Source organism: Trachurus trachurus (genome assembly GCF_905171665.1).
Source record: "Trachurus trachurus genome assembly, chromosome: 10".
In the NCBI taxonomy this organism is placed as follows: domain Eukaryota; kingdom Metazoa; phylum Chordata; class Actinopteri; order Carangiformes; family Carangidae; genus Trachurus; species Trachurus trachurus.
Genome location: NC_139894.1, coordinates 12,324,614 through 12,339,122, shown reverse-complemented (window position 1 = coordinate 12,339,122; position 14,509 = coordinate 12,324,614).

Here is a 14,509-nt window from a genome sequence, read left to right as displayed (position 1 = left end):
ATGGTTGTGTGCTGTGCTGCCTTAGACACACATAAACTAAAATTGAGACAATGAGAGGCATTGGACTCTGTCTATTAGTGGTTATGTAACAGCTCAAATGAGGCTGAACAATCTGCTGAATCATGCTCAGAATATTTGCAAAATTGGCCATGAAACTGGGTTTTTATTGGTCCGGGAAGAAGGCACTGACAGTAGTTAGGGATGAAGAGGTGGGCATTACTCACTTACATACTTAAAAACCTTTGCAGCCTGTCCAGGATATTCCTATTCCTAGGAACTGTGACCTCTGTTTCAGTGTTATTTCCTTTAACCTTGAATGACAGGGATGACTTTTTTGGGGGGGTCCCCTGGGTCAAATATCATCCAGTTAAAGGAAAATTGTATTGGACCGAACACCTGCAATAACCCCTCACTGCACAGGAAAACCTTGAGTGAGCACGACTGCGGCCAGTCCTGCGTGCCACTGTTGAACCAGGAAGTTGGTTGAAACTGTGCTGAATGTTAAAACCGTGTGCATTTGCTTCTCTTCGAATACGTTTGACTGACTATCAGCTGACTGCCCATGTTCCTCAACCTGTTCAACATAAATTATTATTTGGTGATAATAGTGTTTTTCCAAGATCTGAAAAATCACTTTGCATTGTCCGTTGTACTACTGAGTATACCAGATAAACAGATGGCCAAAGCTACAGAATAACAATATTTAAAATAAACTTAAGCTTTCCTGCATAGGCTATATTGTTCTGGGTCAGAATAACTAATACATTGTAGACATGGAGAGACAGTATATAAAGTCAGTAAAAATGACAGTAGTTGTCGTTAGATGTGAACTCACTGTGGGTGGCATGAACTGTGGTGAAGATGCACAGGGAGGGGGAAAAAGTCGGTTATTCTGAGGCCGAGTGAATCTGCTTTATAAATGTGCAGAGAGGAGAGGAGGAGGCAGAACAACTGGGAGTAAACACACAGTTGTTGCGTAGAATAGTTAGTGCATTGATCGCTTGCTTAAACACAAACAGTCCAGTGTAAATGCAAAGCGAAAGTGTTTGGTTTGCATTCTGTTTTGGACACACCTTAAAAGTCAGACATTCAAGTGTCTGAAGCTGAAACTATCATCTGCAATCCTGTCTGAGGTAAATGTTGCACAGCAGTTCCTTCTCACAACGACATATTGATTCTGAATTTTGGTTATTTATCCTGCCAGAGCGCTGTGATGCAAAACTGATGAGCATTGTAAAGTGAAGGACGATTTCTCCGTGATTGGCACAGCAACACTTGGGGTTGACTTGCCTTTGTTTTAAAATAGAGCAGCGCGGCTATGACGGACTGTCTTCCTGTCTGCAGTGGGTTGGGGGGCCAGGCCTCTTCCAAAAAAGCAATGCAGCTGAGCACAGGCCCACAAGGTCAGCCTCTCTCCTGTGGTTTCTTCTGCAATGGTATAGCCTGACTTCCTGTGAGAGATTACCATCTAGCCTCTCATATTCTCACTGATGCTTATCTTTTGAGCCACAAACGCCAACTCTCCCGAATATCTCTACACCTTGGCCCCCAGCGACAGCGCCATCGGCCTGTCAATCTGGCAGCTCATCCTGTGTCCTCAACCCCAACCCTTCTCCCCCCTCCGTCTTCCTCCTCGCAGCCAAAAAATTGAGCCATCCTCCCCTTCTGTGTCCTGGACCTGTCACTAAGAAATAAGATCCAGAGTCCCAGCCCGAGGGGGTGGGGGGTGGGGGGGCATGGAGGTTGGATATGGGTGAGATGTGTGCACGTAGGAGTGTGTGTGACAAAAATGTTCAGGACTTTCATAGGTTATGATCACCCAAGTTCTTCATACACTTGTGGTCATTTCACTGAAGTTTAAGAGATGGTGTTGCAGGAAGGTTGCATGTGATCTGTGCATCATAAACCACATCCAGTAGAAGATTATGAACAGCTGCAATGGCAGTGACAAAAAAGAAAAAGAAAAAAGCGCCTGCGCAAACAGAACAACCGCAGAGCTACAGTACAGTAAAACAGGCCTGCCCTAAGTTTCACAAATGATCTTATGTAGGTCATCGTTCCCGTCCAGACTGACCGTTGAACTGACTGGCACAAAGTTTTGTTCATACACCCATTGACTCCACTTGCACTTATTTCATCCAGTATCACTCAGGCCAAACTTGTATCTGCCCCAGTGCTTTCATTTATCAAATACAACCAAATACCTGCAGATCTTATGACATTCACATCAACCACAGCCATACCTTGTATTAAGGGCTAATTAGCAACTGTGCTACCATGCTAAACTAAGTTGATGAACGTGCTCAATGTCAGTAAGCTGATGTCAACTATTGGCTTGCTACCCTGCTGCAGAAAGCTTTGTTTCCTTTTTGGTGAAGATGATTATCAGTATAATGCTCAAAACTGCAAGTGGCTTTCAATAAGTAGCACGTAAGAAGTGAAAATCCAGATGTTACAGACATACATACATAACCACAGACAGAAACATAACTATAATAACTAACCTACCGTATACCTACCATCCATCCATCCATCCAGAACAAGTTGGACTTATATTGCACTTGACACTTGGATAGAAACTTGTCACAAATCTGTCAAGCCTGAGTAAAAATACATGTGAGGGAGTTTCAGATGCTGTTAGATCATCTGATGAGCACTTCAGTTGAAGCATACAAAACTTTTCAAACTCCTTTGTTAGACTATACCATCATTGTTATAGAAAACATAATAAGGAGAGTAAATATAGCCTCCACATATTATCAGCTTTCTCTGCTTTTGCCATAAAGCAAACCAGACTTCTGATACCAAACTTCAGATGAGACTCCAGTCATTCCTGTCTTGATTTAGTTACAGAAAGCTTGTTTTGCTTATTGTATATTTAGGCGAATGCAGTAGTTCAGTAGTAGTTCATCTCCAGTATATAAGAGAGGGATGAGATAGCGTCATGCAGCCAGGGAGATAAGATCTGAGAGAGGGAGAGGGCAGGTGGTCTGGCCAGTCTGGCTATCTCTACAATGAGAGTGTGATTCAGCAGCGTGAATAATTAAAGCTGGGAGCACTGATAGGAATCTGTAGACGCCGGGCTCGGATAATGCTGGACGGATATAAGGGGCCTTTGGTGCAGGGAGGTGGCGTGTGAGACGACATTAGTCACTCTCCCCGTGCCCCAGGCAGCCGTCAGGGCACCGAGCTGAAGGTCAGGAGATGATGGATGGACAGAGACCGGCGGTGGCTCACTGCTGAAGTTGACTAGAAAACGAATGTCCTGAACATGAAATATTATCCTCACGGAGGAAGATACCTGATCTGATACTGCAGCAACGTGTCGCGGCTTTGTGAACTTTGTGACGAGCCGTGGCCCGCACGTCAGTTTGAGAAGCAGTTTGTGACCAGACAGAGGTAGAAACTAAGAAAGAGAAAACGTATCGTTTTATTGTATTAGCATATAATTGATATTCAACCACAGCTGAACACTTTCAGATAGTCAAGAATTTCCAAAATGACTCATTTGCCATTTCACTGAATCATTTATTATAAGATTTTTTTTTTTTTACTTTGAAGGTGTTAAGTATTTGTTGTCATTGTCTGGTCTGTGTTTGTGCTGCTGGTCTGTTCTTCTCCCCCCACCTACATCGTCATTGTTTGTCTTGTCGGAACCAGGCGTCTTTCATGTTCGCTGCATCGACACTAACTCAGCTCAATGAAGGTTTGGAGGAGGATGTGTTATTTTGGAGAGTCCTGCCTCCGCAATGTTCTACAACTTCCTACTCACTGATTGTTATTAATAGGTAAAAAAAATTAAAATTCAGTGTTTGTCTTGCAAATGATGCTGTTCCAAATATAGAACGTGGGCAGGCGGCTTCACAGCGTGCAAAAGTTGTACTGAAACAAGCCTCTGCATGAACCCCAACCAACCACAAAAGAACGTCTTTCTCCTCCCCGAGCATGATTGTAGTGAAGGTCTCTCTCTGCCCCTCTCTCCACACACTGCTCCATTCATTATAATGGTAGCAGTGTGTCGGCAGAGCCTCCATGACGGCAAGGAGCCCTCTATTCAGGTCAACTCGCAGCCAGGAACGATTCCTTGATTATTCCTTATTTATCCCAGTCATTCCCCCCACTGTGGTGTGGATCTCTGGAAAGATGTGAGTCTGAGTGAGAGGAGCTCGGGCTAATGAGCTGAGAGCTGGCCTGCTGATAGTTAGCAGGCTGGGAGCCGTGTCTCACCCAACGCGGACGGCACATTCAGCTCATCAGCAGCCCTGCGTCTCATTCAGGCCCATGCGAGGTGGTAATGCAAGTTCATAATGCTAATGTGGAGGTGTTTACTGCCTTGTTTATGTTGATATAAAACACCCACTGTGCATCCAATGAGGATTCACACTCTGGAGATGATTCAAGGTACAAGTAGCAAACATGTGTTTTACTTGCAGTGTAGTGAGTATGTATTGAATGGCTGCCATTTACATCTAATGTCAACATGCTAATATGCAAGAAACTACAGCCGAGGCTGATGGGAATGATGGGTACTGAGTTTCATGACATTATATCCAATAACTGTCAAAACACTTCACCTAAAATCACAAATATCAACCTTGGGGTGATGCAAGTCGCCAAAATCACCCGATAACATCAACATGTTGATTCTCACAATTACTAAAGCCAGCCAGCTATGTGTTAAAACTCTCCCAGGTTTTTTAAAGTCATGACCCCAGTGTTACACCATACTGTATATGGTTGGCCAAACATAGATGTAAACATACTTTGTTTCTCTAAAATGCTGGAGCACAGCCATAAACAATGAAAAATGTATGACTAACCCTAGAGGACTCCACTGTGAAGTAAAGTGTATTTCATCAAATGTTTTATTTTTCTTCTTTTTTGGAATTTTGATGGAACCAAGGATTTTTGATGTGGAAGTCTAGTAAATTTGTAAATACAAGCTACTAACCCTAACCCTCATTTATTTCTTACTGAAAACCTTCTTTTTCATTTATACTGAATTGTCTGGTTTGTTTGAACGCACATTTGGAGCTCACCTGCTATCCTCTGTTGAACTAGTTTAGTATTTAACGGATTACTTTTTATTTGACCTATAATTAAAGCAGAAGTAAGTGATATATTTGTGTTAATATAAGTCTTAAATAGTTATATCTTCCGACAGCAATCACTTACATAGAGTGTTTGGACCGAAACACGGGTCTGTCAGTCCCTCTGCTCTACTCTGAGCCGAGGAGAAAACATTTATCGTATCCTACAGTTTTTATCCAGAGAACGGCATGCAGGGCTGTGTGTGCAGCCAAGGGACGCCGTGAATGTGGTGACGTAGCGACGAGGACTGTTATGGTGCGTTCAAGGCAACTCGTAACTCGTGTTTTTCCGACCTGTGAAGTCGTACCAGTTCGATCTGGTACGAGTTCACAGGTCGGAAGTTACGAGTGGCCGTTATAGTGACTTTCACCGGTAAAACAGGTCGGAAAAACACGAGTGGGTTGCCTGGAACGCTACAAAGTCGTAAGTTGTGACTTGAAGCTGTAATTTACGGTTTCAAAAGCCTGCCTCGAACGCAGCATTAGCCAAAACGACCGGATCGCTTACTTCTGCTTTAATACCGAATTATATGATTCTTTGCAGGAGATGTTATGATTGTTATTTATGATTATTTCAACATTTCTTGTAATTTATAGACTCATAGGATGAAGCATATTACATATAGTTGGTGGCATGGTGTGTGGGAATCAACAGCAGTTGTTGCAGCAGGGAGTTTGGGATTTTGTTGTTCAGATTTACCATCTGAAAAAGATTCAAGTTCACAAAGAACATCTTGATATTGTCTCTTGAACATTTAATGTTAAACATGCATCTGTGCTACAAAAAATCCAACGCCAAAAAAAGAAGAAAAAAGAAACCTGCTGTTTTTCCAGGAATCGTAGCTGATGTGTTCACTTCCTATATTGATGTGGTGCACCTGGCAAACAGCCGCATACACTTCTCATCAGGGCTCCGTCTGCCTGTGGTGAGAAACACTGATACCATCAGCATGCACGTTCTGTTAAACTAAAACAAGTAAATACTGTGTTTTTCAAAATTATAAAGTATCTCTGCGATTCTGAGTGGTGTTTAGGAGCCATTAAACAAGATGTTTGTCTGGTTCTCACTTTGCTTTCTTCAGTTTTTTCCCATTCTGCTTCCTCTGTTTTTCTTTTTAAAGTCTAGGATCAGTGCTGGTAAGTTGTCAGCTGCCATTCCTCCCTGTTTCTCTCTAATGAACAATGATTATCCACAATTACAAATAACAACATTTGAAAACTCAACACTTCACAGGGCTGCGGGACACAGAGGTCACGTCCTTAATGTCCGAGCAATCTAGTTGGAGTTACAGTCTAGCCAACACGTTTTCACTCCCAATGTGTCAACAGTTGAAAAATGACGAAAAACGGCTGCCTAATGAGTCCGCATGTGGCGCTAAGGGACCAATAGTCAGACTGTCGACGCATTGGGAGTGAGAACGTGTTGGTCTAGCATCTGAATAACAAATACATCGTCAGTGTTTTATAGATTAATTCAAGTATTCTGACTCTTCATAAATTTAAAATTTGATGTCTTCAAGGCAGAGCATCGTCTCTGACAGTGTTTAAGAGGCTGCATTTAGAAAAATGTAACAATAACACATAAGGCATAAAAATGCAGATTTGTCTGAATAAATAATCTGCAACAATAAAGTGACTGATTGAGAATGTGAGAAAGTTTCAGAAAGATCTCCTGTGGGATGGTGGAGAACATAAAAGTAAAAATATTTTTAATAAATTGTGTTAGGTTTGTCATATTAAATAATTTATTCGGCTGTACCACTGATGGTTAATAATTAAGCTGCATACTCGTGAGGCAACAATATGCCTATTTAAAAACTCATTCCTATTTAAAACTCATGATGAAAAAATACTTTGATGCCACCTCCAGTTTAGGGACCACAGGTATGATGTTTAAATGATGTTCAATATAACAAAATGTGAAAAGGAGTGAGGTGAAAACATGGCTGTGTAGCAGAGTAGATCATTCACCGGTGGTTTGATCCTCCACTCCTCCCTGTTGTTGCTCTCTGCGTGTGCGCGTATGTGAGTGCGATGGGTGGATGAATTATAAATCACATCAGGGCATTAAAATTAGGTGAAATTATAGGTTTTAAAACTTGAATTATTTGTATTTGAGCCTCTTTAGCCTGGATGAGTTGCCATTAAGTTTTTATCAGATTGTTTCACTGTTGACTTTCTTTGTGTCAATTGATTGTCAGACAAGAAAGGTTATATTAATCCATCACAGAGCAGAGCAGTACTGGCAAACAACCAACAGCTGTTTTCATTATCAATAAATCCGCCGATTGTTTTCTCTATCATTAATCGATTTTCTTGTTCAGTGTAAGAAATGTCAAAGCACAGTGAGAAAGGTCCATCAATACTCTGAAGCTGCAGTTTATTTATTATAATTTCCTGTTGTATATGAGCAGCTGTCAAAAACATAAATGTGACATGTTGCACTTTTTTATTCTGTCTGTTCTCTTATCAATTAATTAATAATACCAGCCTTAGAGTTTCTGGGTGATTGGGGGGAGACAAAGAAACTAAGAAATTGTAGAATTCGAGATGAGTCAAAACTTTGCCGAGAGGGGAGCGGCCATGTTACTTTCACCCTCTGCTCAAATTACACTAGTTAGAAAAAAAAAAGGACTTGACTTATCTTGACTTTTAACAAGAGCTACTGAAATATTATATGCATGAAGATACACACACACACACACACACACACACACACACACACACACACACACACACACACACACACACACACACACACACACACACACACACACACACACACACTGCTCTAGCTAGCAGTTCCAAATGAGCAACAGTGGGACCAGGAATAATGGATGAGCAGCAGCATGGTCAAGTCTAATTAATGCAACCTCTGGACCATTGAATCCTGGTCCGTACTTCCCCCTGGCCACCTCTGGTCTGGTCACGTGTGCAGCCTGTTGGGAGGGCAGGCATCAGTCTCCCTGAGCGGCTGCAGATCACTGGGTTCACAGTTCAGGTCCTCGCCCCGGCTGCTGCGGCCTCCAGTAAATGTGGCTCTACATCACCCTGGACACAATCCATCCCCATTAACTTCGAGCAGGAGGAGCCTCTATTTCATTCTCATTGCCTACAGTGCTACTGAGTCCGACAGCCACTCCATTCATATAATCCGCAGATCTCGGTGCGGCGTGCCCTGCTCGAGAGGTTCAAGTGGTTTAAAGGACACGTCGGGGCAGAGAATGGAAGTTAATTGGCTGTGCGATCACTGTAATGATTTGATCCCGACCAGAGTGTGAAGACCATCATGTGATGCTCGGTAAAGTGTCAAGTCCACAGCTGCAATTAACTCTGCTGCTAACAGGAAACGTGTCACCTATGCAAATGAGATACAATAATAAACTCAGGATGCTTCAGTAACAATTGTTTGTGTATTAATGATGGTGATTATATGGGGAGAGAATAAAATGTGACAAAACGGTAAACAGCTATGGTAAACAGTTATTTCTTTAAGCTTTTTCATACTGTTTATTACGTTTGATGATGTCAGGTCACATGACTTATTAACCCTAAATGAACGACAACATCCAATTTGACTTGAAGCCAAGTAAAGTCAATTTTACTTTATGGTCCAAAGCTAAAAATGTATTTAAAGGGCTTAACAACATACAGTGATTTAACGAGTAAAAAAGGTTGAAAAAAAAAATAAAATTTCAACATCATGGGGAAATACAATGTTAATACTGAGAATATAAAGTGTAAAAAATGAATAAAAAATGTGGATCTGATCTTGGCAGAAAATTACTAGGATTATTTTGATTTTATAGAATAACACTTCACACAAAATTACCATTATCCTTTATTATATTTGTATAATATAATGTAGTAATCTTTTGATTCTATTATTTTCCATTCTCACTTTATTTATTTCTATAATTATAGGGGGAGTTTTTTTAAAAAATCATCAATCAATGCATTGACAATCTCTCGATAGTGTGAAAACTTGAAAATGACATCAGTGACATTCAATTTTCCTGTTTACATTGATACACTGATTAAAGGTTTGAAAAGCAGAAAAAGAGAAAAAAAAAAATTTCTTGAATGACCAATATTTTGAAAAGTCTGACTTCCAGATTCCAATTGTCTTTCCAATAGCTATAATTGAAAACCATGCAAACGTTTTGTTCACACACGTGAGCAGCAGCAGTTCAGTTTAGGAGGTGTTACATGTTCATGGAGGAGATGATGTGTTTTATTAAAATCGTTATCGCAAATGTATGAAGAACTATAATTATAGCCAATCAGGTTGAGAACGCTCCTTTCTGATTGCTAACACCTCTACTCCACTCCCATTTACTCCTACTGAAGGTAAAAAATAACCTTTGAGTCACAAATTCAAACTATATGAACAATGTCCAGTGATTGCCGTAAACGGCGGGACTCAGCAAGTGTTACTCACACAGTGGTTGCACACAGTAGGAAACTGCAATTTTGTTGGGGACTATTTTCAGCAGCAGGGCAGCGGTTATGAATTGACCAATTGCCCATGTTCATTGTTATGAGGAAACCTGTCTGCCAGTGCAACAATGTGACTCACTAATGTGATTTTAATAGTTCCTGAGCTCTGTGGAAGAATTAATTTAAAAAAGTGGGATCAATTTGATGTTGTTGTATTTTTGTCTTTCCATGGGATGTGTTACAAAAAACATCTACACTTGAGGAAGAATAAATGATTTACATCCAGATACTTTTCTGAGAAACTGCAAACAACTTCCTTTTCCTGTATCGTTTGTTATATTCAGCTCAGCTTCAGCTTTATTTAGTTCAAATACACAAGAATTTTTGTTGCACTGCAAGCAACCGTATGAAAGGCGCTGTAAGAAATTATCTGAGCTGTGGTTTCCTCGTGTAACATGTGGTGGAGGTTAATACTGTGCTCATGCTTGTTTATATACATTTCTTCATTTCACAGTATGTGATAAGATTGTGGGTAGTTTACAGAGGAAGTCTCGACAGAGGAAGTATGAAACCGTCCTCATTGAAGATCTCTGGCATGAGTCTGTACTATGACAACTGAATGTGCGAACACTTGAATTAGTGATCGGTATATTGATCGATACAGTTGACTCCAGTGGATGTGAACCTCCATGTGATTTTACACTTGACCAGTATTCGTCACAGTGACATCGGCACAGGTGAAAGTCAAAGCCATCGACTCTCCTCTTTGTTGTTTTCTTTTTTGTAGTCACCACTTGGTGGTGCCAATAATCACATCTATCACTCCCCTGGTTTCCTCAGTAAACATATTCAGCAACACTTCATCACTGTTAAAAGTGGGATGGATGTTCTCTCTCTGAAGAGCTGTAAAGTCTACAGGCAGTTGGAAGAGACATTGAGGCATTTCTTGATATGAAATGATGATGATCCAAGTTGATTCACTATATGCATTTTACAAGATCAGTTTTAGTCATAAACCAACTGTGAGAAAGCTTCCCTACAGAGATCGTCTTTGAACTCTTCTGCTGTGACCTGATGAGCGTTTCCTTGAAACTTATAGTGAACATTTTAAGAATTTGCATTTTTACGCTTTTAATGCAAAAGTGTTTTATTTTGTAATTTTCTTTTAAAAAACTTTAGTTGCAATCCTTAAGCCTAATGTCTTAAACATCTTGAAGTATTAGTCTGAAAACAACCATGCGGTGTTGCAGTCAATTAGCACTGTAGTGCGTATAAAACTAATGTTGTTAGTGTAGTGTTGCACTTCATTAGCACTAGTGGCCAAAAAGTACAAACAATAGACACAGAAACAGACAGAGCTGGGCTGGAGATGCAGGAGGAAGGGGGAACACAAAACTAGATGAAGTCATGGCTGCTTCTGTCTGCGTGGAGAGCTCAGGCTCCGCCGCATCAGGATGATTTTGATGTTCCAGGTAACAAAAATATGTCATACTGCACCACCACAAACAAACTCTCCTCTCCGAACACTTCAAGAAGTCTTTGAGAGGTTTAAGAGGAGGCCTGGGATCATGGACCTCCAGAATCTCCCCTATTGGCTCATATAGTGTGTAGAGACAGGGAGGTCCACTATTGGATAGAAACACACACACACACACACACACACACACACACACACACACACACACACACACACACACACACACACACACACACACACACACACACACACACACACACACACACACACACACACACACACACACACACACACACACACACACACACAGAGAGAGAGAATGATGGCTGGCCTCAAAGACACAAAGAGAATTTGTCAACTCTGAAGCTGGTACTATATTTCAGGTCTAGTGCCTCTAAATTGGAAAGGTCTCAGTGTTGCAGTTATTTTGTTCACTGAAGCCCCTCATGCTGCAATTTAACCACTCTGAGCTGAGCATGGAAAAACCAACTGACCTGACCTGTCTAATTTTATTATCAGGTCACTGACCACAACTTTTAATTCAAAGAGTCTCCGAGAGCATTTTACTATGACTTTGTCTTTGACTATGTCTTTCCTTGTAATAGGTCTACCTGGAAACAAAACTTCTTCAGTTTCTTGGAAACAGTGTCACAGGATGATTTTAATTTTAGCTATGACATTTTTCAACCTTATGAGTAATATGTATATGGCTTTCCTGAGTGTACTGTGAAAGACACTCTATAAGAGCACCTGTACTCTTCTTATTCTCATAACATGCAGTTATTTATTGTATCGTATTGCACCCTTTACAACTGTGGTGAGAAAAGCATTTGAGAATGAGCAACACATTGAACCTGGAGGTTGATGGGCTACAACAGCACAAGATCATATCAGGTTTCTCTCATGTCAGTCAAGAACAGAAATCTGAGGCTGCAGTGGACCAACAAGTTCACAAACTCAACGCATATACACATATACACATATACACATATACACATATACACATACTGACCGGACCTCTGTCTTGATCGTCACCAAAATAAACACAGGTCTTGATGAGTTTTGAATGAATCATGATTTATGGTCCTTCCTCAACATTTGATGATCACTGTTGTCATGACTCATGATTAGCCTACTTGACTAATTATATGGTTAACTTTGTTAAAGAGTAACTAAGCAAGATTTTTACATTTGTTAGGTTTAAATTATTATTTTATTAAACAGCTTGGTTAAGGGTCAGTGTGTGGCGTAGTGGGTAAAGCGGCCGCCCCATGTAGAGGCTACAGTCCTCACCGCAGGTGGCCCCGGTTCGAATCCTGCGTCGGGCAGCCCTTTCCTGCATGTTATTCCCCCTCTCTCTGCCTCCCCCTTTCCTGTCTATCTATACTACTGTATGTGCTATCAAATAAAGGCAAAAAGCCAAAAAATATACTTATAAAATAAATAAATAAATAAATAAATATCTTGTTACAGGGAGAATGGAGGCTCTCTGCCGTCCGTCTATCGTCTCATGGCTGAAAACCAACCTTGCAAGATCAGCGCCGCCAACCCAGGTGTCCCAGAACTCGTCTCGGCGGCACCAGGACATGTAATCTGAACAGTACAGATAAGAAACAGATAAGACTACACAAATATACAGATCGTAAAATCCATATGATATAAGTTAACGCTATCCACCGCACCGACTGCCTTATCGACGGCTTCTTTGAAAACAACTGCACATGGCCAAGGGGGGGAGGGAGGGTTAGGGGGTTATGAAAACAGTGAAAAAGGACTTCCAGTATGGGCAGCGCCATGTAAAGACGTAGTTATTAGTTAGGCTATAGCATTCTCCACTCTGCTAGCTTGACGTCTGATACTCCTTAAGGTCACGCCCCCCTCTCATAGGCGTTGGGTGGAGGACATGATGTCTCAAGCTTGAACAACTTAAATACACTGCCCCGGGCACTACCCATAGATATTATAAAGTCTGGCAACCATTTGTATCGTATCACCATGCTTTCCCTCTTGTCTGGGGTATTCAGTTCTACTGTGAATGTATAATGTGAATCAATCAATACAAATATCTTAATAATCAAAACAGCGAAAAAGCGACTGGACTTGCGTAGTTCCCCTTTAAAGGCTCATGGATCAAACAAACTTAACGGACAGTTCAATGTGCGAATCAAACCTCAATCTTCCATGGCAAAGTTTCCCATCCATCCACTTCTACCTTCTTTTTATATTACATATTCTCGCACTGCTCATAATGACCTGCTGCATAAACAACTTATGGGCCCAAGTTTTCACAGGAGAGTCTCAGCTGAACAGTTGAAGACTTGGAAAACACAGCGTGGTCTGAATCTGGGTGTCCGCTGATGCACGCAGATGGCAGGATCAGAATTTGGCATGGACAGCATGAATCCATGAATCCAGCCAATCCAGGCTAGTGGTGGTGGTGCTGTAATGATTAGAGCAATGTTTTCTGGGCACAGTGTGGACCCTTAATACAATTCAATAATCATTTGAACGCCACATTGCCTTTCTGAATATTGTTGCCAACCATGTGCATCCCTTTATGGCCACGATTTACCATCTTCTAACGGCCGATTCCAGCACGATAATGCCCCATGTCAAAAAGCAAAAGTCGTTTCATGAATGTAACAGTAAGTTCAGTGTACTTCGTTGACTTCCCCAGTCAGTCACCAGATATGAATCCAAACCGAACACCTCTGGGATGTGGTAGAGCAGGAGATTGGCAGCCAGAATGTGCAGCTGACAAATCTGCAGAAATGATGTGATCCAATTATGACAACACAGAGCAGCATCTCAAGGAAATGCCTCCAACTGTTTTGACAGTTTTGAGAGCAAGGAGAGTGTGTGGTGAAAGAAAAGTGAAAGGGACAAAAGAAAAGAAAATTTAACAAATACTACTATTTAACAAGTACTTCAAGGTATGCCAGTTTGATTTAAATGAGAACAGTGAATCACTCTCAGATCTGTGTGGTACAGTTTTTTTTTTAATACAACAGCAGCAGGACCACATACAGCAAGCTTGGCTCTGTCCTAAATTGGCTACAAATGATTTTACTTCATCTCTAAAGCTCATTGATTAATGCATAACACCAAAGTGTAGTAAATCACTGCACTCACGACCAGCGTGTGCCAAGGTGCACACATACGTGCACAAAAAAGGAGAGTATCTGCACACTTGGATCAGATGCAAGTTTCAGTATCTTTAATAGACCAAGTTTTCAGTCTGTTTGGAGGCCTCTTCAATAATGAAGAGCATCAGATCCATGGAGCACCACTTCTTATTAAAGTCTTTATTTTCCTGACCGAAAGCTTGGTCTATTAGAGATACTGAAACTTGCATCTGATCCAAGTGTTCAGATACTCTCCTTTTTTTATATGTATATATAACACCGAGGTGTAAGATAACAACACTTCGTTGGTATGAGGATTTTCTCGAGCTAGGCTAACTGCTTCCCTACTTTTAGTCTTTATGATAAATTAAACTAAC